Raw genomic sequence first — 26,085 nt, forward strand, 5'->3', positions numbered from 1 at the left:
CCCCCACTGATGTCTCAGGAAAGAGGAAGAGGGTGGGTTTCCAAACACTTCTACCTTACTGTAACAGTGATTTTTGTTAAGTGTAAAAAAAAACTAAACCAAAGCAAAGATAAGTAAAAATGAGCTATAACCCTGCCCTCTACAATTACTACTAGTACTTTTTTCTGTCTTTTGTCATTTTTTCTTTGGAAATACACTTACTGTATCTACGAATATGCTAAATACTTTCATGAGTAGCGGCTGTTAGTAAGAACACAGTGAAGAATTGGGTTTAAGTTGTAGCTTTCTCTCACTAACTAAGGTGATTTTTGGACAAGTTACTTAATTTCCTCTGTCATTAAAATTGAAGTAATAAATGCAACGTATTTCATTGGGATTTGTAATAGTGTATAACTTGTTCTGTTGTAACAGTTGGCACACAGTAAATACACAAGCCATAAGTTTAAAAAGAATCAATTTTTGTAACACATCTTTTTGTTACTTAGCAACATATCATTCAACAAACATTCTGTGAGCAGGTGAAATTTGGCGATCATGTTTCTGTCTTAGCTTAATTTTACAACCCTTTTTAATGGCTCCATAGTATTTCTTGTCAGCAGCATGAATCATAATGTATTTAGATTTATTGGACATTTATTTCCCCAGTTTTTATATACTGTAGACAATGCAACAATGCTTAGATGTATTTCTTTGTAACCTTGTAGCTGCATTTTCCCTAGTGATTGCTGTTTCTATAGGATCAATTCCAAAGAGTAAGGGTTGAACAGGAATGCATGGTTTAGGACTGGTGGATTAGTGCCAAGTCATCCTCTGGAAAAGCTATGCCAGTTTACCCTGAACCCTGGGAGTGTGAGAGTGCCTATTTCTATTTGTGGAACTTTGATGCTGTATTAGGCTGATGGACATAAATGAAAAATGGGGCCTTAAGGTGCTCTAAGTGGGTCACCAACCCAAAATCTGATGGTGAGGGACGAGTAGTGATTCTTAGATTTGGGGGAGGAGAGACCAGTCAGATGCTGTTTAATTAGTTGTGGGAGCCACGTGAAGATGGGAGCGTGGCACTGGTGTGTAAAGCCTTTCCTGCCAGGAGCTGTGCACAGCTCACTACTTGTGTGACTTTATCACAACAGCAGCTCTTTGAGGTGGGGTTCTTTAGTTCCATTTTATAGGTGAAGAAACAGAGGCTTAGGGAAGTTATGTCATTCATCCAAATTCACCAGGGTGATTTTGTGGCAGGGCTGCAAGCCAGATCCGAGGCCTCTCAGGGGCTTAGATTTTGTTCATGTTCTGGGATGTTGGAAATGGGATGGAAACATGCACGGAGACAAAGGATAAAGGTGGTGGCTGACCAAGAATGGGGGGCAAGCCAGAATGGAACCTCTGACATGGTTTCTAGTTTATTAGAATAGAAGACATAGGGAGGTGGGAGGAAAAAGTGTGGGAATTTGGGTGGTAAATAATGGACTTTGAAGAGAGGGGAACTCATACTAGGGGATGGACACCACTTACTTCGTTTTGAGGCTTTCACACATTATGCTGCTTAATCCTCAAATTGCTCCATGACAGAGTTACTGTCATTACCCCACTTTACACTGGGTAAGTTGCGGCTTTGAGAGCTTGAATGACATAGACTGTGAGTGTCACAGACATACTTGATCCCCAGACAGCCACTTCTGATGCTGTGGACTGAAGCTTACCCAAACGAGAACTCAGTGGAGAGTTTGCAACCTGTGGTGGAAGTGATTTGCTGGAAGTGATCTCTCTTTCCTTTTGAACTTGTAGCAATTATTGTCTGAAGAACTCATCTGGCAATTAATCATGTATTTCCTGTGACACTGCTTTTATTGTTGTATTGAAATGATATTTAAATCATGTATTGTTATTTAATGTTTCCTGCTCAGAACAAGCCTACTCCTGAATACTCAACTCCACTCCTGCCCCCAAACATGTGTACCACCATTTATCAGAATGGGGTACAATAAATGTTGAACTGAATTTCACCTAAGCTGTCTCATTCCATAGACTTTATACAGTCATTTTCATGGGGAAAGTGGTTAGGGAAGAAAGGGAGGACAGTGCCCAGGGTGTGAATCAGAAAAAAAAAAAAGGATTGGGCCTCCCTGGTGGCTCAGGGATTAAGTGTTAGTACTATAAAGCTATCTGCAGCCACTGTGGCATGAGTTCCATCCCCAACCAGGGAGCTGACCTATGGCACAGCACATCTCTCCTGTCTCTCCTGCTGCTCCCCTCAGCAGCATATTTCAGTACATTTGCCTATTCTGGTGAATCCTCTCACCCCCCACACCTTTGGCCTAATCCCAGTTCTTGTATGCATAAATAATTTTTTTTTTAAAGGGATAGCAGATAATTAATCGAGAGTACTGTGAAAGCATCCCTTTTGCACAGATCATACAGGACTGAGTGAGCACCTCATCTATTGTCCTAAGCCCCTTCCTCTTCTTTCTCAGTGAGCATGTTCAGTGACTTCTGACCACACTACCAGGGCTCTCTTGGCTCCTGGCTTCCCCAACCTGACCACAAGCAAGAAGTCAAGGGATTTAGAGGATGGGAGGCAGTGTGTCACTCCCTGTGGAATTCTGGCCTTTGTATTCCCCGTGGGACATTATCTTGGGAGTCTTTCCAAGTCTTCTCTCGTTTCCCCTTTGAGCCACCGGAAGAGTGGTACTCCACAGTATTGGGGACCACTCAGGGAGGAGACTGCTTTCAGATACACATGATTATTACTAATTGTGGTCTTGAATAAAGCATTTCACTTCTCTAAGCCCTGGTGGCTTCATCTGTAATAGTTGCAAGGCTCCATATGAGAATGGGCGACGGGTTCACAGCAGAATTCTGGTACACAGTCTGTACTTGTTATCTGGTGTTAGAACCACATGTTCTCGGGAAGAGATCCAAGCCTACCACCCTGAACCCAGGGTGAAAGGCCAGAGTGCTCCTACTTTGTTGGATTTACAACAGACATTTCACCACTTTGGCTCTTTGTCACTTTTCCTTCGTGACTTGGTCCTAATTATCAGCTCTTTGCCCGGTCTTCCCAGGCATTTCCAAAACACATCGTCCCACACCATGGAATGCATCCTCCTCTCTCCAAAGGAGATGTGGCCATCATATGTTGGGCAACTCTGAGCTGGGTTGTTTTCTTCTTATTTACTTACTGCTGTGCTGATTTTTTTTTTAACTTCATAAGAAATGTCTAGTTGTCTTTGTCTTTGTCATTTAACACTTTCAGTTTTTAAGATTGAAGAAAATTTGCTTTGAGGCAGTGGGTCAGCTGGGTGGGGCTTGCTCAGTAACTGTTCCCTGCTGAGTCAGCTGTGTGCTTAGACAACTCAAAGCTGAAGTATGCTTGATGACTAGTCACCAACCAGCATCATGGTCACTTAAGTTCTATTTCTGTTTCTAAGTTGTGGGAGCATGACTGCCTTTTCACATTGTTCAAAAACTTATCAAGTCTTGTATTGATTGGCTTATGGAACCTGGAATTCTTGGTTATCCCTGTAAGTGGAATTTGCTTTTTGCTGCGAAGGCCTAAAATCCTAATATGATATTGGCCAAAAAGGTGGGCTACAAAGGATGTACATTTATAGGAAGGGAAACCCAGGCTGTAACTTGCAAAACAGTTGGAACAGCTGTTGGCAAATCCCGGAAAAGGTTGAATCTTTGTGCGAATTTATCCCACAGCCCTCACCCCCTTGGACCTTATTGTCCTACTGCTATACTACCAGGAAAACGATTTATTTTGATTCTCCTATTTTGGTTGGAGAGACAATTTGAGGTCACGAGGGGGCCTGCCTCACAATCCCTTTGGCTCCTCCTCCCGACCCCCTGTCCAACCTTGGCAAAGACATCCTTTGTATTATGTGTTCTCTGATGTCTGTTTATTCTGTGCAGTATCCATCTTGAGTGATGGGTATAGTGCTGAACAGGGTTGCCCTTCCGCCCCACATGCCTCCTGATAGCTTGGTAAATGAGGATGGTTGTCATGTTTTGGTATCACAGCCTTAACATTTTCCTTGTTTTTAAACTTCATGTTGGGCATGAGTTTGGAAGATGGGGTGTATGTGTGTATTTGTTTCAGCATAGAATTTGGCTTGTATATTTTTATTCTCTTAAATAATTGAGAATTATTCAATTACTCAGAGACCAGTGGTGGGATGCCTTGTATTTCTAGTTGAAGTGTTGGGCACAGAATTCTCAAGAAAAAAGATTTGACCCTACTGTGATGTGGCATCATTGCCTCACTCGATGTAACAACTCTTGTAAACAGAATTTTGAAGTTTTACTTTAAGATCACTGGTTTTCTCAAAGCTATTTTCTTTTCCCTTCCTTAATTAGACTTTTCCCCCCTTTTCCAGTAATGGATGACATTTCCTTCCTACAGTTGGGACCTTCACCTTTTTCTTAATTATAAAATGAGTGAAAACTTCAGGTAAGAAGCCTGAGAAGAACTGCAGTTAATAGTAAAATGTAGTTGGTTTCTTCATTCTTTGAAAAGTTGTTTTATTTCCTTTCCCTCCCCACCCCACCCATATAAAAAATGTATGCTGGTTATGAAACCGTAACTTTTCACAGAAAATATGGATCCTGTCAATTCAAAAGGCAATCTCTGGTGTCCTGGTGACTAGCTTCCCATGTAATTTTATGGTTGGGAAAGCTGAGTTTTGGGTTCATTATTGTCCTTCTGCAGGACCCATAACTGTCATTTTTTGTTGTTGTTGTTCTTGCTAGTGACATCATCACTTTGGATATGAATCCTGTTCTCATCCAGTAGGGAGCCTGGGCTACCCAAATCCAGCTCAAGTCTTGAACATGTGTACATGGGCCACCTCTCTCATGTGAAGATGAAATAATATAATTTGTTTACCACCTTGAATTGTTTACCACAGGCTGTGAAAATAAGTTTGAATTTAAAAGTGTGAAAAACAGTGTGCTAGCTATCAAAAAACTCTCCCCTCAGAGAAAACATGTTTATCCAGCAAGATTCAAAACAAAATACTTGATCCTGATAAGCTCAGCCAATCAAAAGATAGTAAACATGTTTACTACAAAAGTCTTATAAAGAGCCCAGATGGCAGCCAGCTATCTGTTCACTTCTTAACTGTTCTTCCAGGGAGCTACATGGGCTCCCCTGGGCCTCAGAAACAGGGACAGCACTTGCCCTGCCAGCAGGCAGCCTGCTTTGTGCATGATCCCCTAACTTCACATGGCCCTGCCCAGCCCAGCTGGACAATGAGAATGGAAGATTTGCATTTTGTACCATGAGAATGGAAGATTTGCATTTTGTACCCCTTGAACTACAAGGGGATGGTTAGGTGTGAAATTGAGCTTGGATTTCCCATGGCACTTAAATACCAATTTATTATAGGTTGGTTTCCAAGTAGACTTCTGGGGAAATCTTTGCAGCTCCTTGAAAGAGCCCCAAGTCACTGTAGCGTAGACATCCAGGATATAAAACAGGAATTACTCAGATAACTTGGTGAAGGAAGTTGGTTGAAAGGATGAAGGGATCGTGGCTGAAACAGGGGTGGGGGTATGTATATTGGATACCATGGGGTGAGCCTCAGATGGTGTACATCAGAGGGAGTGCAGCAAGGGGAAGATAGGTTGTAGGTACATGAAGAGTAACGGACTTGAGCTAGTGGTTCCCTGGGAGGTTATTAGTGAGTTTCAGAACTGAAGGTCTTAGAGGTGAAATCCAAGTTTTGGCCATGCCCTCAGGTGTAGAGAATATAGCAGAAGTTAATTAGGACTTAACGAGATCTTACTGGTGAGGGCCAATGCCATCCACATTTTCAGGTATAGGGGAACTCTCCCAAGTTTGCAACTAGAAAGTGACATAGCTGGCATTGGACACTGATGGTTTTCTCCAAAACCCATGCTCTCAACTACTGCATTACACTGTCATCAGAAGTACTGGATGCTTTTAGGGCAGGAAAGTGAAGACAACCAGGTGTGTATTCATTCATTCAACAAATGTCCTGATTTTAAGTGTTTTATCTTTGCCAGGCCTCATGTAAGTCCTGGTTAGGCTGTGGGAAGAACCACCATCATGACTATTGAGATTAACAGACGTAGCCTCATTGAAGGAATGGAGACAAAAATAGTGAACTGGATACTAATATGAGGTTAAAGCGGTGTGATGTTGGACTTGGAGCCAGGGGTTGCTTCACAATTCATCACAAATGGAGGATTGTGAAGGATAAAGGAATCACAGTGGCTAGGCACACTGGTGTTTTCTTTGAGAGTAGATGACAGGCAGGGTTTCAGCAGAGCAGTAACTTGGCTGTGAGAAAGGGAGCTAAAGAGAGAAAACTCTTCCCTCTTTGTTTGCTGGAAGTCAAAGGATGTGTAGTGAAAGCCCTCAGGAAAAGGTGAGGGGGCATCTTTCAGGAACAAGGAAAGTCTCTAGATTTGTGGTGATGTTGGTGATGATGGAGGGCATTGCAAAGAAGTGAGCTTGGGAGCCAAGGTGGAGGATGAGTCCAGTTTCTTCAGTGGGATTGTGGGGTGGTCCAGCAGCAGAGGGTGAAGCATGGAATCCTGGATGAAGGAAGGCATGAGAAGGTGAGGGTTACAGCAAAGTGACTAATTTCCTATGCAGGATTCAGACATAAACGGGGTTATTTATGAGGTTGATGAGGAAGGAGGGCAAACAGAAGCGTGAAAAACTCACCAGCATTCAAGTTCTAAGTGGAGTGTTAAGATTTTTAGGAAAAAAAAAAAAGCAATAAACAAAAACAGTGTCTGGTTGAGCCCCAGTGAACTAGAAAAGCAATTACATAGAAAGCTTATTCCCCTTGTGTTCTAATTAATTTAATGGGTTTACTTAAAAACTTGTTTTTGAGTATTGGTCCAAAAAAGCCCTCTGGTGAGTTGAAAGAAGCCTTACAAATATGTGAGTAAATATATATATAAAGTAATTGTGATTAATTCTAGGGGACTTGACCTAAATGAAGTCAAGCGGGCTTGTTGAAGCCAGGGGCAGTGGTATCGTAGCCAAGTCAGTTAAATCTGGGTGACCATTTTTACTAGAAATTTAGAACTGACTGTTCAGAAAGACATTTATTTGGGGTACATTTGAGGTTATTATTATTATAAAAACAGAAGTATTATTTGTTCCTCTTTTCTCAGCCTGGTTAATTGAGGCAGATTGGCATCTTATTTATGAGCTGACAACACATACCTTTTTTTGCAGTCGATGTGCATTTTTGAACTGGATTTGGTATTGTCAGAAAGTTATTCACAGGAGTTGGTGATGGAGCCTGCTCCACCCACTTCTGTTCCCTTTCTATTTTGGTGCCATTTGCAACAAAGGAAGCTAAGTTAGTAAATTAGAGAAGGATTGAAGTTAGTTCTCACAAATACTCTCCTATGAGGTTGTGTAACTTGATTACACAAAGAGGGCCCACACCTTTGTGGCACATGGGCTCCAAGAGCATCCATCACCCCTAACCGCATGGCATGGCCTTGGCCGTGGGGCCTCCAGATCTTCTGAAAAGTTTGATGCAGCAGCATTAAGAATCTATAAAGATGTATATATATATGTGTGTGTGTTCCCATGTATAGATATGTGTGCGGCGGTACACATAGACATAAACATCTTTGCTTATGTGTCGGTGTGAAATTCTAGCTTTACCACTTTATGACCAAGGGAGGTCAGTGAGCGTTATTGGAAGTTACTGCAGAAAATAGATGGCTTTTACTTCTCCCAGGCTTGAAGGCACCAGAGGGAAGGTGTATGCTACCAGTCCTAGGGAGAGTAGCTGAGTGTAGAGGTTGCTGGCAGGCACTGTGACCTTTCACTGCAGAGGTGGGTCCCTGTACTCCCTGCCACCTGAGAGGAGGCCTGCCAGCGATTGCACCCAGCTGGAAGCAGAAGGCTCCCTTTGATACAGTCCATACAGGGCAGCTTCTAGGACAGAGGAGGGAGGTGGGAGCGTATGGCAGGCACAGGATCTGGAGAAGCAAATGAAAGACCATCTTGCATTTTGTTTTGTGAACTTCTTTGGTCATGACAATGTCATCTCACTTGTCATTCATGAGCGAGGTCAGGCCTAGAAGTGAGGTCCCAGATCTTTAGGGAAACATGAAGCATCTTGCTTCAGAGCAGTGGTTCTCATAGTATGGTGCCCTGTACAGTGCCAACATCATCTCCTGGGAACTTGCTGGTGAACTTCAGTCCCTACCCTGGCCTTACTGAATTAGAGACTATGGTGGTATTGCCCAGCACTCGGTGTTTTATAAGCCTTCCTGGAGATATGGTGCTAGTTCAATTTCAGAACCACTGGGGGATGTCCTAGGTTCAGTCCATGGTGACAGTTGCTAAGATAGCCACTACGTTCTTGTAAAGCATATTGTCTGAATCAATTGGCTCCCTGAAATTCTACAGCCTCTGGAACCCTCTCCTCCTTCTTTGGGATGGGCACTCTGTAAAAGAAATGGAATAATGGTTGCATTTAGGCCACAGGGACCACTATTTAAGGCAGTTGATGTCTTTAATTTCTTAAGTTCTCCTCTCAGTCATGCAGGGAAGTTCCAAGGCAGGCCCCAGACTTTTGTAGGTTGTTTTTGAAAAACAGATGCAAATGCTGCCTGTGCTGTTGTTGTTTTCCCGGTGCCTGGCAGTGTTTGGTAAACAACTTGATTGCTAGGTCTTGGCCTCAGGGAACCACAGCTGCTCTTTCCAACTCCCTGCAGACTTTTGTACAGAGCAAGGATTGCTTCAGGGGAAAATAAACAGGGGAGAACAAAACAAGAAAACATCACTGTTGTGGCTGCCTCTACCTGTTTTCCTGGAGCTGTTTTGCAACCACAGACCCTGGGCTTTGGTTCCATTACATTAAAAAACAAGGCAGTGTATCCCAGGCTTCTTTCTCTGTGGTGAGACTGTGGAGTGGCCTTGGGACTTGGACTGCTTGTGTCCTGGCCACTGTGAATATATATGCATTTTTAAATATGTAAATTGAAAAGGGAGAAAGCTTCACTCTTTCTAATGACCCCCAAGATGATAATCTGGCTTTTAAATCTCTAGGAAAACAGATTGAATATGGTACAATTAATGTTTCAGCACTTCTAGTCTTTTCCCTAAAATATTTTAATGGGCTTTTAATTTATTGCAGCTCCTGATTAGCAGGGTTGAGGCAGGGTTGCTGCAGACCTCCTGGGCCAAGGTACTTTCTGGGCTCTAGTGCATTCCACTAGACAAAGGCCAGCTAGCTTGATAACCATAACCTCCTAGGGCTGAGTACCCCCCCCACCCCAGCAGGATTCCTTGCCCTAAGAGGTGGAGAGCAATGCAGAGCTTAGGTGGGGACCTGTCCTCATCACTGTTACCTGGGGCAGCTGGTAGAAATGCAGATTCCTAGGACCTACATGTGATAATCTGGACTGTGGAGGTCAGAAGTCTTCATTTCCAGGTGGTGCCCCTAAAGGTGAATTGGGGTTGGGAGCCAGCAGTGGTGTTACTGTTAGCGGCTGGGGCCTCAACTTACATATTCTGCCATTTGCTTCACATGGACAAAACATCTCTCAGAATATAAGATTGTTAAAAGGATCATTGTGCATAGAGCGGGAAGAAGGGAAAGGATATAGCTTCCCAGTGAAACACTGAAAATTGCCATTCAGTTGTGGTTAAATGTCCAGCCAAACAGAATTGGCCTGATGTAGAGCTACTGACGTCCAAAACCTAGCCACCCACCTCAGGCACCTTCTGGTGTGAAACCCTAGAAAGGGAGAGAAAGGAACCAGGCAAATCTGGGACAAGAGGAGCAAAATTAAAGTACAAATCAAAAGAAGGACAGCATTGTCAGCGCCCCAGAAATCTCTCATCCATGTGTCTCTTCCAAGTATGTCTACATGTCTCCCCTGCACGCGTCTCCCTATGTCCAAAGCTGGTGCATTTCCAAAACTGAGAAGCAAGGGTATCTCCTTCACATGTCTCTCAATGCTGTGTTTGTCCACTTCTGTGTCTCCTTTAAAGGATTTTATAGCTTTGCTGGACTATCCAGGTCCATCCCTGCCCCATCAGGTATCTGGACCCTTCCCATCTTAATGGTGATTCCTCTTATATTGCCAGGTATTTGCCTGAGTTTGAGACCTGCACAGTATTTGATGCATTTACTCACAAGTTCTCCATTATTTTGATTCCTACCTCTCTTATTAAATCAAAGAATTTTCTTCCTGAAATCTTTTTTTTTTTTAATCTGAAATAATCTTTCCGAATGTTGGCTATAGAAAGGTGATAAAAGTCTGGGGTGGGAAGAGCATACAGGACTATGGTGATGTCACATGGGTGAATTGATGGTGGGAAGTCCACAGGGATTACAAACAAGATGAAAAAATGCACAAAATGAAGAATGGTGTAAAATAAAATGAATATATTAAAAAAAGAGAAAGGTGATAAAAGTTATTTTCATCCTTAAAGATCTGTCTTTCACCCTCATTTTTGAGAGATAGTTTTTCTAGGCAGATAGTATTTTCTTTTGGGGAGTGTTTTGGAAAATGTATTGGTATCTTGGTTATCTGCCTTTTTTTTTTAAGTGTCATTTGCTTTATTTTTCATTTCTAGAACTCAGTGTTTTGGTTAGTGTTATAGGGCTTCTATTTTATGATATATATATATGTATGTGTATGTATGCATTTTAGTATCTATGATAGTATGTATGTATATTTTATATCATAAATATATACAAAACTGTAACAGACAGTTATATAACACTTTTATTAGTGTTACAGAGCTTGCTAGAGATAGAATTCAATACTGTTGGACAAAATACCCACAGAAAAACAAAAACAAAACCAAAAGCATTATTTTTGGACATTCCTATTGACTTTAATGTTTTGGGAAGCTAAACAAGATAGCTCTAACACTCATACTCTTAGAGCATTGCTTGATCAATTTATATCTACTAGAAACCTGGCATCAGTTCCAGTTCTGAGTGACAGCTAAAATGCTTGCATGTTCTTTTCCTCCAGGTCTCCCACTTTACTGCTGTCCTGGGGGAAACTTGCCTCCAAGACTTTGACTAAGATATTAGAAGATGCCCTTCCCACCCCATCTTCCAATTCCATACACAGCTTATTTAAGATAATTCCTCTAGAAAGCCCTAACTGCCCAGACGCATCCTGTGTTTTTCCGTGTTCACATGTGTAGCTCCTCTTTGGTTTGAATCCCTCTAGAATCATAGAGCCGGAGGCAGGACATGACCTCAGTGATCATTTGGTGTAGGGTTGCAATTTTTTTTTTTAAGTATGTACTCTTGAAAGATTAGCTGCTATCTTTGAAGAATTATGAAATTTCACAAAATGGAAATCTACACTGCTGCTTTTGTTTATAAAATCGCTCTTAGAGCCCTAGGCTTATGTTCTGGTTGGCAGTAATTGGTTTGTGAAGTGCAGTGGCTGCCTTTCTCAGCTAAGGAACCATGGGTTTTTGTTTGCCACCTTATACCTGGCTTACTTCACCTACTTCATTATCTCTCTGGTCATTGGGGGACATCTGAGCTTCCCTGGATGAATCAGGAAGCTCAGATTCAGACAAATAAGTGTCTATAAGACTTTGCTGCCAAAAGTCTCTCAAATAAGCTTGAGTCAGGATGACCTCTAATATAAGAGATAATCAAAATGTTTGTATTTGTGTATTGCCTGGAAAAACAACAGCATTCTCTTGAAAGTGAACTTTGCAGAGTCAAGCCCTTGATACTGTGCGACTTTGGGAAAAGCTCTGTGCCTTAGTTTTCTTCTCTACACACTAAACTTATATAACTAGGAACTTTGTTACAAGAGTACAGTTAAGTGAAATAACCATTATAAAATACTTAAGAAGATGTCCAGCGTGTGGTGAGGCTTTAAGAAATGTTTTTTTTCTTTTAAAACGGGGGTGAAGAATTAATCCTTTCAATCATTGATTCATTAATTTATATTGAGTGCCTGCTTTTAGCCAGACATTTTTTTTTTTTTTAAGATTTGGAGTCCAGTGGTGAATAAAATAGAGAACTTCTCTTATCTTGTGGAGTGTATATTCTAGAAGGGAAAGCGAGTAACTATGAAAAATTTTATAGATTATGACAAGGACTGTGAAGAAAACAGACAGGAAAATATCCTTGAGAAGCTGGGGACCTAACTTAAGTAGGTAGGTAAACGGACTTCCTGAAATAACCTTTGCCCTTCAGACCTAGGGAGCCAGTGTGTGAAAAATAGATTTGTGGCATTCCAGGCAGCCAGAAAAGCTAGCTCACCAGCCAATACCTGAGTTGTTTGGAACTGAAGGAAAGCCCTAGGATCTGTATTGGTCACTGCAGTTGGTGTCAGATAATGGAAAGTGACCAAGTGACAGGAGGCCTCTGGGTCATAAAAAATCTTGAATTTTATCCTAAAGGTGAAGAATAACCCTCAGCCCATTTTCTTCTTTTTTTTTTTTCTTTGGGGCTTAGATTCAATAGCTTTGGAGAGCTTTGGAAGTACTTCTAAGGTCTGTAGGCTGCCTGAGGCTTAGAGAATGGAATGTTATCTTTTGGACTCAAAGTGGGTCCATCATCAGCAGTATTGGCATTTTTTGGTCAAAATACCGCATTCAAGTCCCATTCCAGACCTACTGAATCAGAATGGCTGTGAGTGGGGCCCAAGAATCTGTGTTTAGAAAGTTCCTGAAGTTAAGCTCATGAACATTAAAGTTTGTGAAACACTGAACTACAATATATTTGGTCAGATTTCTGTAAGATTTGGAGCTGTACTCTGGAGAAGAATGGAAGCCTTCCCAACATCCAGGGGATGCTGTCAGCCACTACGGGTGGCCACTGAAAGGGTTGGCACTAGTACTGCGTGTGAAATCTTCTATGCATGCACTAGTATTCTGGCCACAGCATCTCTTTGGTGTTGATGGCAGATCAGCACAAGAGGAATATGTGGTAAAAATCTTTTAAAGTAGGAAGTGTTTGACACATGGATAGAACTAGAGGGGATTATGCTAAATGAAATAAGCCAGAAGGAGAAAGACAGGATGAGATGATTACACTCCTATGTAGAATATAAAGAAACAAAGCAAAGGAGGGCCCTCCCTGGTGGCGTAACAGATTCAAGCACAGAACTGTGAAGCTATCTGCAACCATTGCAGCATGAGTTCCATCCCACCCCAGGGAACTGACCCACCCGCTGCTTCCCTCAGCAATGTATTTCAGTGAATCTGCCTGTTCTGTTCTGCACTCTCTCTCTGGGGAATCCTCTCATCTCTTGCACCTCTGGCCTATACCCCAGTTCTAGTGTGCATAAAAAATAAATCTTTAAGTAAAAAAGAAAGAGGCAAACCAAAGGCAAACCTAACAAATCCTTGGAATCTGACTGCAGAACTGAGGTTACCTGAGTGGGAGAAGAGGTGGGGGCAAAAACTGAGGGTGTCCAAAGGAATGTAGTTGTAATTATTGGTTCACTGGTCTAGGGATGATGTGATGACCTATGTTTGAAGAGGTATGAACCTGTACTTCTAAAACATACATAGCGATGTAAGTAAGTGTTATCTCAATTAAAGAAAAAGATTGATCAAACAACCACAAAATAAACCAGGGAGCTTAAGGAAGAAGCTAATAGAATGAGTATGCTTTGCCTATAAGGACAGAAAGACCAAGAGATAGAAGGGACTTGGGGAGCATGAGCTGATGACCTTGCAGACAGAAAGCCCGGAATGCTGAGGTGTTAGATGGCTTCCTGGGACCATGCAGTTTAGGCTTTTTCACTTGGTCCCCTGCACTCATGAAGCATGGCAATATCTCTCTCTGTGGGTCTTGCATCTTATGTCATAGATATATTTAAAATTATTTTGGAGGAAAAAAAGGACTATGGTTATTTCTTTTAGTAGTTTTGATGTGAAATATTGTTTTAAAAATAATTTAAAAGTATCAATATTTTCATGTGTTTTTAATGCTCTGGCAAAAACAGTTAATAGAAAACAGTACATTTATTCATGCAAAATTTGAGTCAAAACAGTTTATTGTTATCTGAGTATTTTATAATGGGTTATGATATTGTTATAATGCTGACATACTGAAAATGTATGGTACGGACTTGGAATAAACAACCACCTTCATGTTTAGGTGTAAAAGTAATTGGTAAACATGTCTTTCAAAACAGTGTTTCTAGTTCATAGTTTACAGCATTACTATCTTGACATACCCTCATTTGAAAGGTGTTTTCCCCTATCTCTAGATGCTATGTCTTTCTTGCTGTTTTCAAGTTTAAGGAAGTGGTGGTTTTTGAAGTTACATCTTAGTTATGTGTAAAAAATATTTTTGTATTGTAGTGTCCCAGGAGCTTTTGCTGACAATTCCAGTTTCCAAACTAAACATTTGGGCAATGGTGAGGGCTTCGATACCGTCTGTGAGTTGCTGACAACCATGAATGGATGGATGTGATGCTGGCTGGCCAAAAGGGTGAGTAATTATTCATCTGAAAATTCACAAGACAAAAAGTCGGCTGAAGGGGTCATACACGATACAGGAAACTGATAAAAGTCCTCAGTTCATCAGAACAATTGCTCACTGAGGTTGAGAGATTCTCATTTTGAAAACAGGGACAAACTGTCATTGTTTGCTGGTATGGTCATTCTGGGTAACTCCTACAATGATTTGAGGATTTATAAAGGCATAACAAGACACAAGAGGACTTTTTTTTTTGTTTGTTTCCTTCAGCTGTACTCTGAGAGTGAACTATCTCAGTTATGAGCTATATGCACTCTTAAAAGAGGAACCGCTTTTTGGTCCCCTTACAACTCAGTGATAAAATGAACCTTCGTGAAATTATAATGACCTCATCTTGATTTGCTGAGGGAAGTTAAGTCTGATTTGTCCATTGAGGAGGTCTCCCTCTCAAGGCTTCCACATGGTTAGGGATCTTGAGGAAATGAAAGTGTTTGCAACTTTGGACTCTCAAGGATTTTTTGAAAGATATTTTCTATCATAGTTCACTTCATTTTCATTCATTGGAATTTCTAGAGTGAAGTTAGAAGGGGCATGATGATTCTTTGTTATACGCATTTTCCTTATCTGATGGCAGTTATCGTGTTCTGCAGAAATAGAAGACTCCCCAGTAGTAATCAATGAGTAAATATGATTTGCCTTTATCAGCAATAATATTTGGCTGGGGACAGGTGTTAAAAGCATCATTCATTGGTGGCTTTGTTATAGAATAAGATCAACTTTAAGGGGAACCGTTTTGTTTCAGATTTTATATGGAGTGAATTTATTAATAGCACTATTGACATAAACTCATCCTGTTTATCCTAATGGAGTTGTGTTTAAAATAGATTTCATTTAATGGAGGGAGGTATAATGAAATAGAAAGAACACTACATTGGAAATTGGAAAAATCAGTTTAGACTTCCTATATTTAAAACAAAGTAGGTAAGACTGCCCAATTTGTCTGTGCCTATAGGGGCCTAGATGCTATCTATTTAAATCCCCTTATTTCATAAATGGAGCAGTTGATGTTCATAAGAACTTAATTGAGATGTCTTGGTCCCTGGGTTTGCTTATACTGGAGCCTGGTCCTCTTGCCTTCTATCAATGCTTTCTATCTAGTTTATTTCAATTATAGAGGCTGAGATATACAGCCCATACAGTTTAATACACCTTTTTTTCTGATCATAAATGTCTCTTTAAGACACTGTTATACATTCAGCTACTTGTGCCAGATTTGTGAAGTTTTTAGTAAGAGCTCATTTGACAAATTCCTCCCATTATATGCATTAAGAAAATAAAGAACCCCAGACAAACAGCTAGCCAAAGCATTAAATACCAGCCTAAAATAGTTCTCTTTCACGTAAGGTAGTTTGTCCCCTGACTTCTTGCATTTTCTCTTGCAAGATCAAGAGACACAGAATGAAAAACAAACAAACAAAAAACCAGTCTTCTGTCTCCTTTATAGCAATCTGTCTTTCATTGGTGGGAAGTAAGGCAAATGGCAAACAGAAACATGTAAGACAAGGATGTCCACAGTGAAAAGAAATAGCTAATGGAGTCATGAAGCTTCAGAACCATCAGAGATTGAGATCATTTTATTGGGTGGTCTCTGGCAAGTCCCTTGGTTCCTCGCCTATGAAGTTTTAAGAGTATTTCCACTGCTTTGCAACACTCAGCCTTTTCTCTATGTCTGTAGTTACTGAGCTGATAGCATACCTCATAAAAAGCATATTTTGGGAGGACCCAGGTAGAGGTGAGAACAAAGCCTGGGTCTGTCTGATATACACATATCAGGATTCATAGAAGTTGTCAGAATTCTGAAGGTCTTAAAAAAGCAACATGCTCAGGTTTGAGGTTACCTGTCATCTCTGTCTTCAGTATTGAGAGAGTCTGACTCAATCTCACTATTATAAAATTGTTGCATGAAATTTAACAAAACCACATGAATGGACGTATTGAAGACAAGGTTCACGTTATTTATTAATTTCATTAGGTCAAATTTGGTATTTGAAAAATCAATATAAAGAAATATAATGAAAATTTTCTCTCTTTCAAATTGGGAAAATGTACTGTTAGTCCCAATAAAATATACCAGTTCTTTTCTCAGTAAGGAAGTGCTTTCTGTTTATCAGATTGTAATACACTTGCCTCCACCATAACTCCAGTAGTAAGTAGCTATCCCTGAAATCCATGAGCTGGAGCATGTGTTCAGTTTTCTGTCCTCCTTATTTTCCTCCAAGGCATAGCTCCTGGGTTTGTTCAGAAGCCCACTTCTCTTCCTCTGTAATACAATAATGTGACTTCCTGTGTGTTATGTATCTGATAGCTGGTTGGTCCTATTGTTTTTTATTCATGGTCCTGGTGTCTTTTAGAACTTCTCCCTTTACCCAGTAACCAAAAGAAGCACCACTTTATTGTTTCAGCTGAAAACAAAATTGCCTCCCTCCAATGCAAAATGTATGACTAAAGGTTTGCACAAACAGATCATTCTGGCAAATTCTTAAAGTCAGAAAATGGGTAATGAACTTGTTATGTTGGCGATAACCGTGCTACAAATCAAATTAGGAGCAGGATGAAGAGGAAGAAGGGCCTCAGACTCCCTCTTTGGCAGTGTGGCTCTTCAGTGCCCCATTCACTATGGGGCATCACCATTGGCTCTGCTTCCCTGGCGTGGGCGTTAGCTGGCACTGGCACCTGTGTGATGCCCGTCATGATACTCAGGGAGTGAAGAGCTGCGTAGTCTGCTGCATACTTAATAGGCTGTTAGCCACGCTGTTATTGATAAATGTGATAATAACAGTCTGGATTTGCATAGAGTTTTCCTGACAAGAGTTGACTAGAGATGGCAGGTTTGCTGCCTTTGCAGTCTATGCGTTGGCATTTTCTGTCCCTACCCGCCAATTGTCTCTCGATGGTGGATCTGGGGTACAAGTGTAAACATCACACTGCATTGTTTTGCACCAGTTGTTTATCCTTATTTGCCGACAGTGCCCCTTTTTTGACTTCTCTCATAATCAAAATTCTAGCATGACTTACTTGGCAGAGGTAAAAGCAGGGAAACTGTTCCTCATTTAAGGTTTTTTTTTTTTTTTTTCCAGGAGTTTCTGGCTTTTTAATAAAACTTGAGACTGGATTCTTTTATGCTAGGTTTAGGGGTGGGAGTGGTGGGGGTATGTAGCTTCCAGGGAGAGGTGGGGATGGTAGCAGGTGTTAGGGCAGGAGCTGGCCATGAGGCTTGCCTCCTGAGCTCCTTCGGCTGCAAGCTGTCAGTGGGCCAAGCCACTTTGTTGTACTTCAACTTCCCGTCCCTGAAATTTTGACTTTGAGAGGTAATTTTAGCAATTTAATAAACTACATAATGTGTTTTATAAGCTGGAGCGAATGATCTTAAGTATTTTGGTCTCTTTTATAACACAATGAACCTAATATTGGTAAAAATACAGATCTTCACTCACACCATAAAGGGAGGCTAGATTTAATAAGCAGTTATGAGTGCTGGCAGCTGCCTATCAGATTGTATAACTTGGGCTCCAGCATGTGAAGACAGTGTCAACTTACATTTTATCTCTCAAGTATTTTCGAGGCGTTTATTTTGCCTTTCTCTCCAGTCCCTGACCTAATACAAGTAATGTAATTGGCTGAATATTTTCCACATCGCTAATTGGCTAGGGGCCAAGGTGGAAACCATTGTCTGGCTTGATGAGGATCAGAAATTAACATGACATTTACGTGGAGGTAATGGAATATATTAGTAATACAGTAATTCAGGATGGTGAGAGTGAGCCTGTCATCCTTTCCCGCCCATAAGCAGCAGAAGGAGTTCTGAAGATGATGAAAGAATCTCCAGCTATCTGCCCCTGCCCCACAACACCTCACAGCAGTGGCCAGACAATCTGTACATCAAATTTACTTATACATTCTTCAGACAGAACCCTAAGACAAACTAATGAATTATTCCATTTGTCAATTAAAAAAGAAAATCCACCAACTAGTATTGTCAGATTAAATTCCAATTAGAAGATTGCATTTAATTCAGAAGCTATAACATTGTTTTAATGAATTCTGTTGGAGGTGACAGTTTATGCGGGATAAATTTATATGGTGTAGGTAGATATAAATTTATTGGATAATATTAAACATGTTACTTCATATATATTAGCTGTGGAATTTATTTCTTCTCTAGTTATGTCCCCAAGGAGGTAAAGTCAGAGGGAAAAACATATCTTCAAAGAAAGAACCCTTTCTGTCCTTTCAGATATTTACTCTAAAACAGCCTTTTCTCACTTTTATTAAAAAATCTGTTAAATTTCTACATTAACTGAATTTACGATTCTTGCTGTATGCTATTTATAAAATTGAATATAGGCTTTATGATATAAGAAATTGGTCTAGGAATGAGAATATGATCCAATTGTGTAATAAAGGTAATCTGCATTTATATTACAGATATTTTCCATTCCTCTCTAAGCCCCTTATGGGATTATGCACACATTTTTTTGGACATCCACATTAAAGCAGAGTAAACTTTTAATGTATTGGGCAGACTTTGTTCACATGACATCTGAATAAAGCATCACACCCTTTTCCTAAATCGAAGGTGGCACGGTTTTGACACACATTGCCACACTGTCATTGTTAGAGCCACCACTACAGCCCATGCTAGTGACCCTGAAAGATATCACTAATTGATCACATTCTGTCTTCCAGTGAGTGTGGCTGTGACCTCAAATTATTCCACTTAATTTCTCGTAGGAAGCTTACAATTTCGCTACTTACACGCGTTTGGGTAAAATCATGTCAAGCAAGTGGGTTTTGACCAGTCTTTGTAGTCCATATAGCTAGTACTTACACAATATGTGGAACACAGAAATTGAACACTACATGTTTGTTCTATTAATGAGAGAATTTCACACGTGCATAATTTTGCAATTACCTGCTTGTTGTAGTAGTTGGACTTTTGACTTGGTGCGTATGCCATATCCGTATGATTTCTTAAATAATTTATTTTCTAACCTTCCTCTGGTTTTGGTGTTTTGAGTGTGTAACATTACAATTTTGTAGTTTTTTTGTTTTTTTAATTTCTGTAACTTTGGAAAGACAAAAAGTCATAGTTCTCTCCTCCCTTTTGTTACCCTTGCATCAGCTAAGGCTCAACCATAGCATAGCAAGGAAGTGGTGGGGTGAGAGAACTTAACCCAGACTTTCACTCTCCAAGTGTAGTTTCTTTCTCAAAGGGAGGGGCACACATATGTACCAGGTGCTGACCGGTGCAGGGCAAGTTTTTTTTTTTTTCAATTTCCTTTTGCATATTAATCTTGGTTTTTTATCAATACACTGAAGCAAGCTGTACCAGGGAGGAAGGTATTCACTATTATATTTCAAATGATATCTTCCGTGATGTAAAATTCTAGGAACTTCAACTACATTACATGTTGTTTTCGAAAATATTCTGTTTTCTGTTACCTTAGTTCAAGTAATGCTTAGAGACTAAGAGAAGGAAATTTCCATTCAGTTCATCTGCAGGCTGCTGAGCTACTCTGTTGAGAATGGCCATCGTTTTAATTCCTTCTTAAAGAAAAATGAGCAATTAATGCATTTAAGCACCATTTAGCTAACATACATTTTAATTTCATTTCAATGTATTGTTTGACTATTTGTGTTAGTCATGGTAAGCAGAGTTCTGGAAGGTAATGTTGGTGAACATGTGAACTGTTGATCTCCTGGCCCAAACTCATAGGCTGATATGTTGCCCTGGTCAGCTATGGGATCAGGGTGCTCTTGGGTTTTCTTTACTCTGTGTTTCATATAGTTCCAGCGGTTGATTGGAAGAGGTTCATGAGATGAGTTCTTTCTCATTCCTCCTTGTTCTCCATGAGATTTTAGTAATTGTCACAACAGATGATAAAAATAGTCATTCACTAGACCTTACTATTCCTGGAGAGTTTGCCTATCACGTTAGATATCTCATTTGATACCAACACAACTCCGTATTGTGGGTTGTATTATTCTGGCTTTATTGTTGAGAAGACAGAAGGTCAGTGCTTAAGTTACCTGCTCAGGGTCACATATCAAGTGTTAGAAGGGCTTAGTCCACATCTGGCCAGTTTCAAAGTCTGTGCTTAACCCAGAGGACATGCTCCTTCCTCGGCTCTGAACTGACTCTATGGTTCTTAAAGTTGTTTTATTTGACTTAGGGGAGGTTTTTTTGATATCATGTTTTTGGGGGAGAAGTACAATCTATCGCATTGTAAACTACTGTTTAATCTACAGCCGTGATTGTTATAGAATCAGTAACATAACAGGAAATCTCTATATAGCTTTTCAAAATTAAAAAAAATTCCTCACCTAAAATTCCTTTCTAAAATCTTTCAGAACAATGCTGTTTTCTCCACATTGTGTTGTTTTCTTCAGTTCTTTTCTAAAGTTAAGATGGTTCTGGTGTCCGTACCTCCTGTGGTCCCCAACATCTACATTAATTTTCTTATTTGGTGCATATGGAACTAGGCCAGATGCTGTGGAAAAGGAAAACTTGTGTCTTCTGGGTTTCTGTGCCTAGGGTGAGAGCCAGGAGGTAGAGAAGTCAATTCCTACCACCGTGTCAGTCACTCACGCCCCTTGTATGTGGACTGAAGATACTTCTGTCCTTCCAGGATTAATGTAAAGGCTAAATGGTGAGGAGGCTAGTTTTAGTTATACTAGAATTTTCTGTTTCCCAACACATGATTCACTTACTATTAACAGCATTTTTTCCCTCCATTTATTTTAGAGTTGCATATTGGATTATGCAAGGGTAAAATGGCATGTCATTTGCAATTTCCTTTACAAATCTTCAGAAAAGAAAATGGGAGATAGAAATTTGATATTCTAGAATCTGGGTAGTGAGTGTATGGGGGTTCATTAAACAATTTTTGCTACTTTATATTTTGACCAACTTTATGGTTAAAAAGAGGTATATGTGAGAGGGTGAGGACTACTTGACTATATTGTGGAGTATTTGCTAACTCAATCATGGGCTACAACCTGGTCATTTTTGCTCCTTGCCTTCCACCCTTCCTCTTCCAGCCTTCCTGAAAGCTAATTGATATGGAGTCTTAGGACAAGGAGATGCTAATCTAATCATACACGGGTGGAATGATTTTCTGGACAAGATAGATAAAGTGATTTTACCTGGCATACAAGCATTCCCTGACTAACCTGTATAAATTGACAGTACTTCACTGGCTGTCATAACGGAACTTTATGATACGCCAGGGGCTATGATGCACCCATCTCAGATTTCTTCTCTAGTCTTCCTGTGGGCATTGTGTGCAGGGTAGCACAGGGGACCTGAACCCAGGGCTCATCATCTCTCCTACCTGATCTTGGGGTCATATTTTTCAAAGTGTGATCCAAGGGCTCTCTGTGTTCAGTGCAGTCCCCAGCACAGGTTCAGGTTTGGGTAGGATGAGCTTGTGCTCTGAAGTTAGAATGGATAGCTTCTGGTCCTAGCCCAGGTCTCACTAATGTGTTACCTGGCTAAATCACAGCTCCTCTTCAAGCATCAGTTTCCTCATCTGCTGGGTGAGGCAGTGGTAATGTTTATCTTATGGACTGTAAAAAGTACTTAATGCAGCACAGAGTACCTGGAAAGCACCAGACATGTGTATTTTCACATTTCTGAGACATTTATGGATACCCTGACATAAACAGGTATATTTACCAGGAGTATTAAGGATGTAGTAGTTAATGCTCCTGACATAAACAGGTATGTTTACCAGGAGTATTAAGGATGTAGTAGTTAATGGTACTATTTGGCAAACACAATTTAAACCTATATGTCCTAGAAGTGTTTTTTGAAATTATTAAAAACATTTTAAAAATCGCTATTACAGTCTTTTCTGTAGATGTTTGAAAAAGAATTCTGTCACCAAAGTGTATGAGGGTTGACAAGTGTAAATATGTGGTTAGACAGTTTCAAAAAACGTGTATTATTTACTGATCAATGTAGTGTCTCCTTTGGAGCCATTACCCTCAGTCATTTCCTGTCAATCTCTCCTTGCTGTTATAATCAGATGATGGATATGCATATTAACGTGCAAGAAAGTTATTGTGCATGTGTGGTGGCAGCTTTTTAATTGTTAATAATGTTGTTGCTTTAAAAAGGTATCAGGATAGTTTACTCTTTTGATATTTAATAGTCATCAGAATTGCATGAGGAATTAAGGCAGCTGAAACTCTGGTGGGGGAATGAGGTCCTGGTGGCACCAGCAGTGAGACTCTGCCTCCAGGTAGGTCTCCTGTGATCCAAGAGAGCTTTACAGCTGGTCCTGTGCTGAGTTCATGGGGGTTCCTTGTGCTTTTCTTTGTACTACAGTGCCTTTGGGAAAACTTTTATAATGAAAGAAAGAAAGAAAAAAAAAAAACAACAAAAAACGGTGGCGTGCATGTGAGATGGTGAAAGGATAATCTGACGTCTCCGTCTGTATCAGGAATCAGAGAGAGCAACCGCTGTTGGCTTTGCGGGCTGCCTGGTCTGTTACCTGCACCCAGTGAAAGTTGTCTTGGTTGTTTTGTGAAAACAGTCAGAGTGTACATAAATGAATGGTCGCAACTGTTTCCAATTAAATTTATTTACAGTCACTGAAATTTGAATTTGGTTTGATTCCATATGTCAGTCAGTACCAGTAACATTTTAATTGTCTCCCACCATTTAAGGCTGTTAAAGCCAGTGCTGGGGGCAGGTTCAGTATGGCACTGGGACCAGTGGTTTGCTGAACCCTCGTCTAAGCACATAGAGCTGGGAGCACCAAGTCTCCACTCTTTGTTCTAGTTCAGGGTTGCTCCAGCTTGATCACTTGCTCTTCAATTTCCGATGAAATAATAATGTCATCAGCTTTTGTTTAAATCGTATCTTGAGATAGACTCTTCTGTGTGATTAGATTACTTCTTGAATGGAGTGAAATTTAGCGAGAGTCCCCCTCTGCCTTCTTAAATTTAAACTAAGATAAATATAAACCAGAAGTAAAAGTGAGACTGAGGTTTAAAGATGAAAGGGAAAACAAGTCATAGAAGAAAAGCGGACTTTGAAAAGTGACATAAGATCTATATTCTCTTCCAACCAAAGTTTTCTAAAATGCGGTGTATAACTCATCAGTGGAATTTAAGATGAATTTTCTAGGAGATCTAAGAGAGTATGTTTGACAATTTAAGATTTAGGTATTATTTTTTAAAATATATGTAGTGTATACACACGCCCATATATATTATATAGCAACAGTATAATTAGCACATTAAATCTGGTCAGAGAATACTGCTGAAATGCAACATTTAATAAATTCTGAGAGGCTTAAGGACTAATATAAGAATTATTGTGTAAGTGGTACTGGGACACAGCAAAACTCTTAGAGTCTTGGTTAAAGTGGGAAATTTTCTTCTAAATATTTCTATTTTATCATGAGGGAAAAGTAGATACCAGGATACATATTATGGGTGTCATTTGATTTTCAATAAAGAAATGTCCAGGAGGACAAAAATGATTAAAAACAAGTGTGAGCACTCTGGAGGGAAGGTGCCTTAAATTAGAATCCTCACTCCTCTTTTTGCTGAAGATTTTAATCTTTTGCCTGTTGAGGGATGTCAGAGTAGGGAGAAATGTGGGGCACAGTGAATTTATGGAATGAGACATTTTCATAAAATTGAGGCAAAGTGTACACGATTTTGAATAAGCAGAAATGTGTGACAATGAGGATGTGCATACAATAGTAGAGAGTGATTAGAAGTCTGATGGAGAAAAATAAAAATGATGTTTTTCAAGAAGGATATAGAACAATGTTCTAGAAGGATATTTCTTTATCAAGTATCGGATTAGACTGACTTGGACATGAAGGGAAGATCTCTGCCTATCAGGAGGTTGTAGCTTATGTAGCAAAGTTTGTTACTGTAATCAAGAAGTGAAAAATCTACAAAACATAAATCTCTAAAGGAGCAAATCAGTTTTCATATGTGTCTATTATAATTAAAAAATAAACAAAAATGGTAGGTAGTGAAATAGGGAATAGAGTAAATATAGAATTATGTCAAGAACCTTGCAAGTATGTTTTTTTTGTTATTGTTGTTAGTGAAAAATACATAAATTCCAGGATCTAGGGTCAAGATATAGAAGCTTTCATAGGAAATAACCAGTTAAATGTGGTGAATAAGTGCAGGATGTTGATCAGACTACCGGGGTTTGAATTATGTCTCTGTCAGTGGTATCATCCTTGGTAATCACAGGTTTTTGTGCCTCAGTTTACTCACCTTAATGTTGATAGTAATAGCTAACTCATAGATATTTGTGGGATTAAATGAGTTAACATTCATAGAACATTATTTAAAAAGTTGCTGTTTAATAGAATTTTAATAACTAATATAGCTAGCTGTTAACCCAAAAGTATTTTCTAAATAAATGTGCTATTGTATCACAGATGTCCTAGAATGTGAATTTATGTGTGTATATGGGTATATGTATGTGTGCATCTGTTGCTTAGCGAGATACATCATGCTTTCAAAGGTTTCTGGATAGTTAATGGTCAAGGCAATAGTGAAGCTCATCACTGCCTCCATCATTCTTATATCTTAGGCCTCTGAGGCTGTATTACTACTACACATACATCTAGGTTAATTGAATAATTCTGGGATGGTAAGATTCTACTCTTGAGGAAACCCATTTTTATTTTTGATCAACAATAGGGCTAGGAAGTCTTTTCAAATTCTGGACAGAATTCTACCACCCCCAAGATTCCCTCTTAATAATTTTGCTTGGTACCTTGAGAGCCTTCGAAATCAACTTTGTCCATATAATAATCCACCAGATATTTTCAAGTAGTTAACAGGTCCTCCTGAAGTCTTCTTAAGTTCCTAATCCCATGTTTCTCTGTTCTCTGGTTTGCTTTGGGTCTTCTGTAACCATGTTGATTGTTTCGTACAGCACCAGTACCGACAGAGATGTATTTTTAGTAGATATTCACTATAGTTATAATTCACTTAAAGGTGCTTCTTTTTTAAACAAAACTGTCTTTATCACTTAAAAGGAAACATTTTGACTTAACTCTGTTCTTATTTCTAAATGCAAGAATCTGCCATACAGACCTCCTCCTTTGAACCTCAGTAAGAGGGAGTAGGTTCTCTTTACCCCACGCCAGTAGTTGTGTAGGAGAAGTAGTAATTAACTATTATGCTAAGTAGTGGCAGTAGCTGTTCTTTGTATGTCACCCATGTGCCAGTGACTCTGCTTGATCCTTCAGTAGATCACTTAATCCCCATGATCATGAATAGGTTGAGATTTTCTCTGTTTTCAGTTAATGAAGTCAAAGCTAAGGTAAAGTTGGAGACTCTGGAAAGAAAAACTCAAGAGTAAGATTTTTTTTAGTAAACATGACCAGGGTTATCTCATATAAATTTTGTTTATATCTAAGAAATTCTGTAGTTTTTGGCCTAGCTATCTTCATCCATTGCTTTAGTACCAGAAAATTATACAAGTAACATAAAAATTGCCTTTTTTTTTTTTAGCATGATTCACTTTTATTCCACTGAAACAATTTAAACTAGTTATTTTTAAAGATAATGCTATTCTCAGAACACTTGAACTCCCATCCCCATG

General features: G+C 39.7%; 1 long non-coding RNA gene across 1 annotated transcript in view; it reads left to right on the plus strand.

Moving 5' to 3' along the window:
- Positions 1-26,085, plus strand: part of LOC105854717 — a 207,196-nt gene that overhangs the window by 72,229 nt on the left and 108,882 nt on the right. Inside the window, exon 2 of the long non-coding RNA XR_001146258.1 lies at positions 14,312-14,441. This is a non-coding gene — a long non-coding RNA (uncharacterized LOC105854717). The remainder of the gene's footprint in view (positions 1-14,311; positions 14,442-26,085) is intronic.

Source organism: Condylura cristata, unplaced genomic scaffold (assembly GCF_000260355.1).
Source record: "Condylura cristata isolate star-nosed mole 26May11 unplaced genomic scaffold, ConCri1.0 scaffold00004, whole genome shotgun sequence".
NCBI classification, from domain to species: domain Eukaryota; kingdom Metazoa; phylum Chordata; class Mammalia; order Eulipotyphla; family Talpidae; genus Condylura; species Condylura cristata.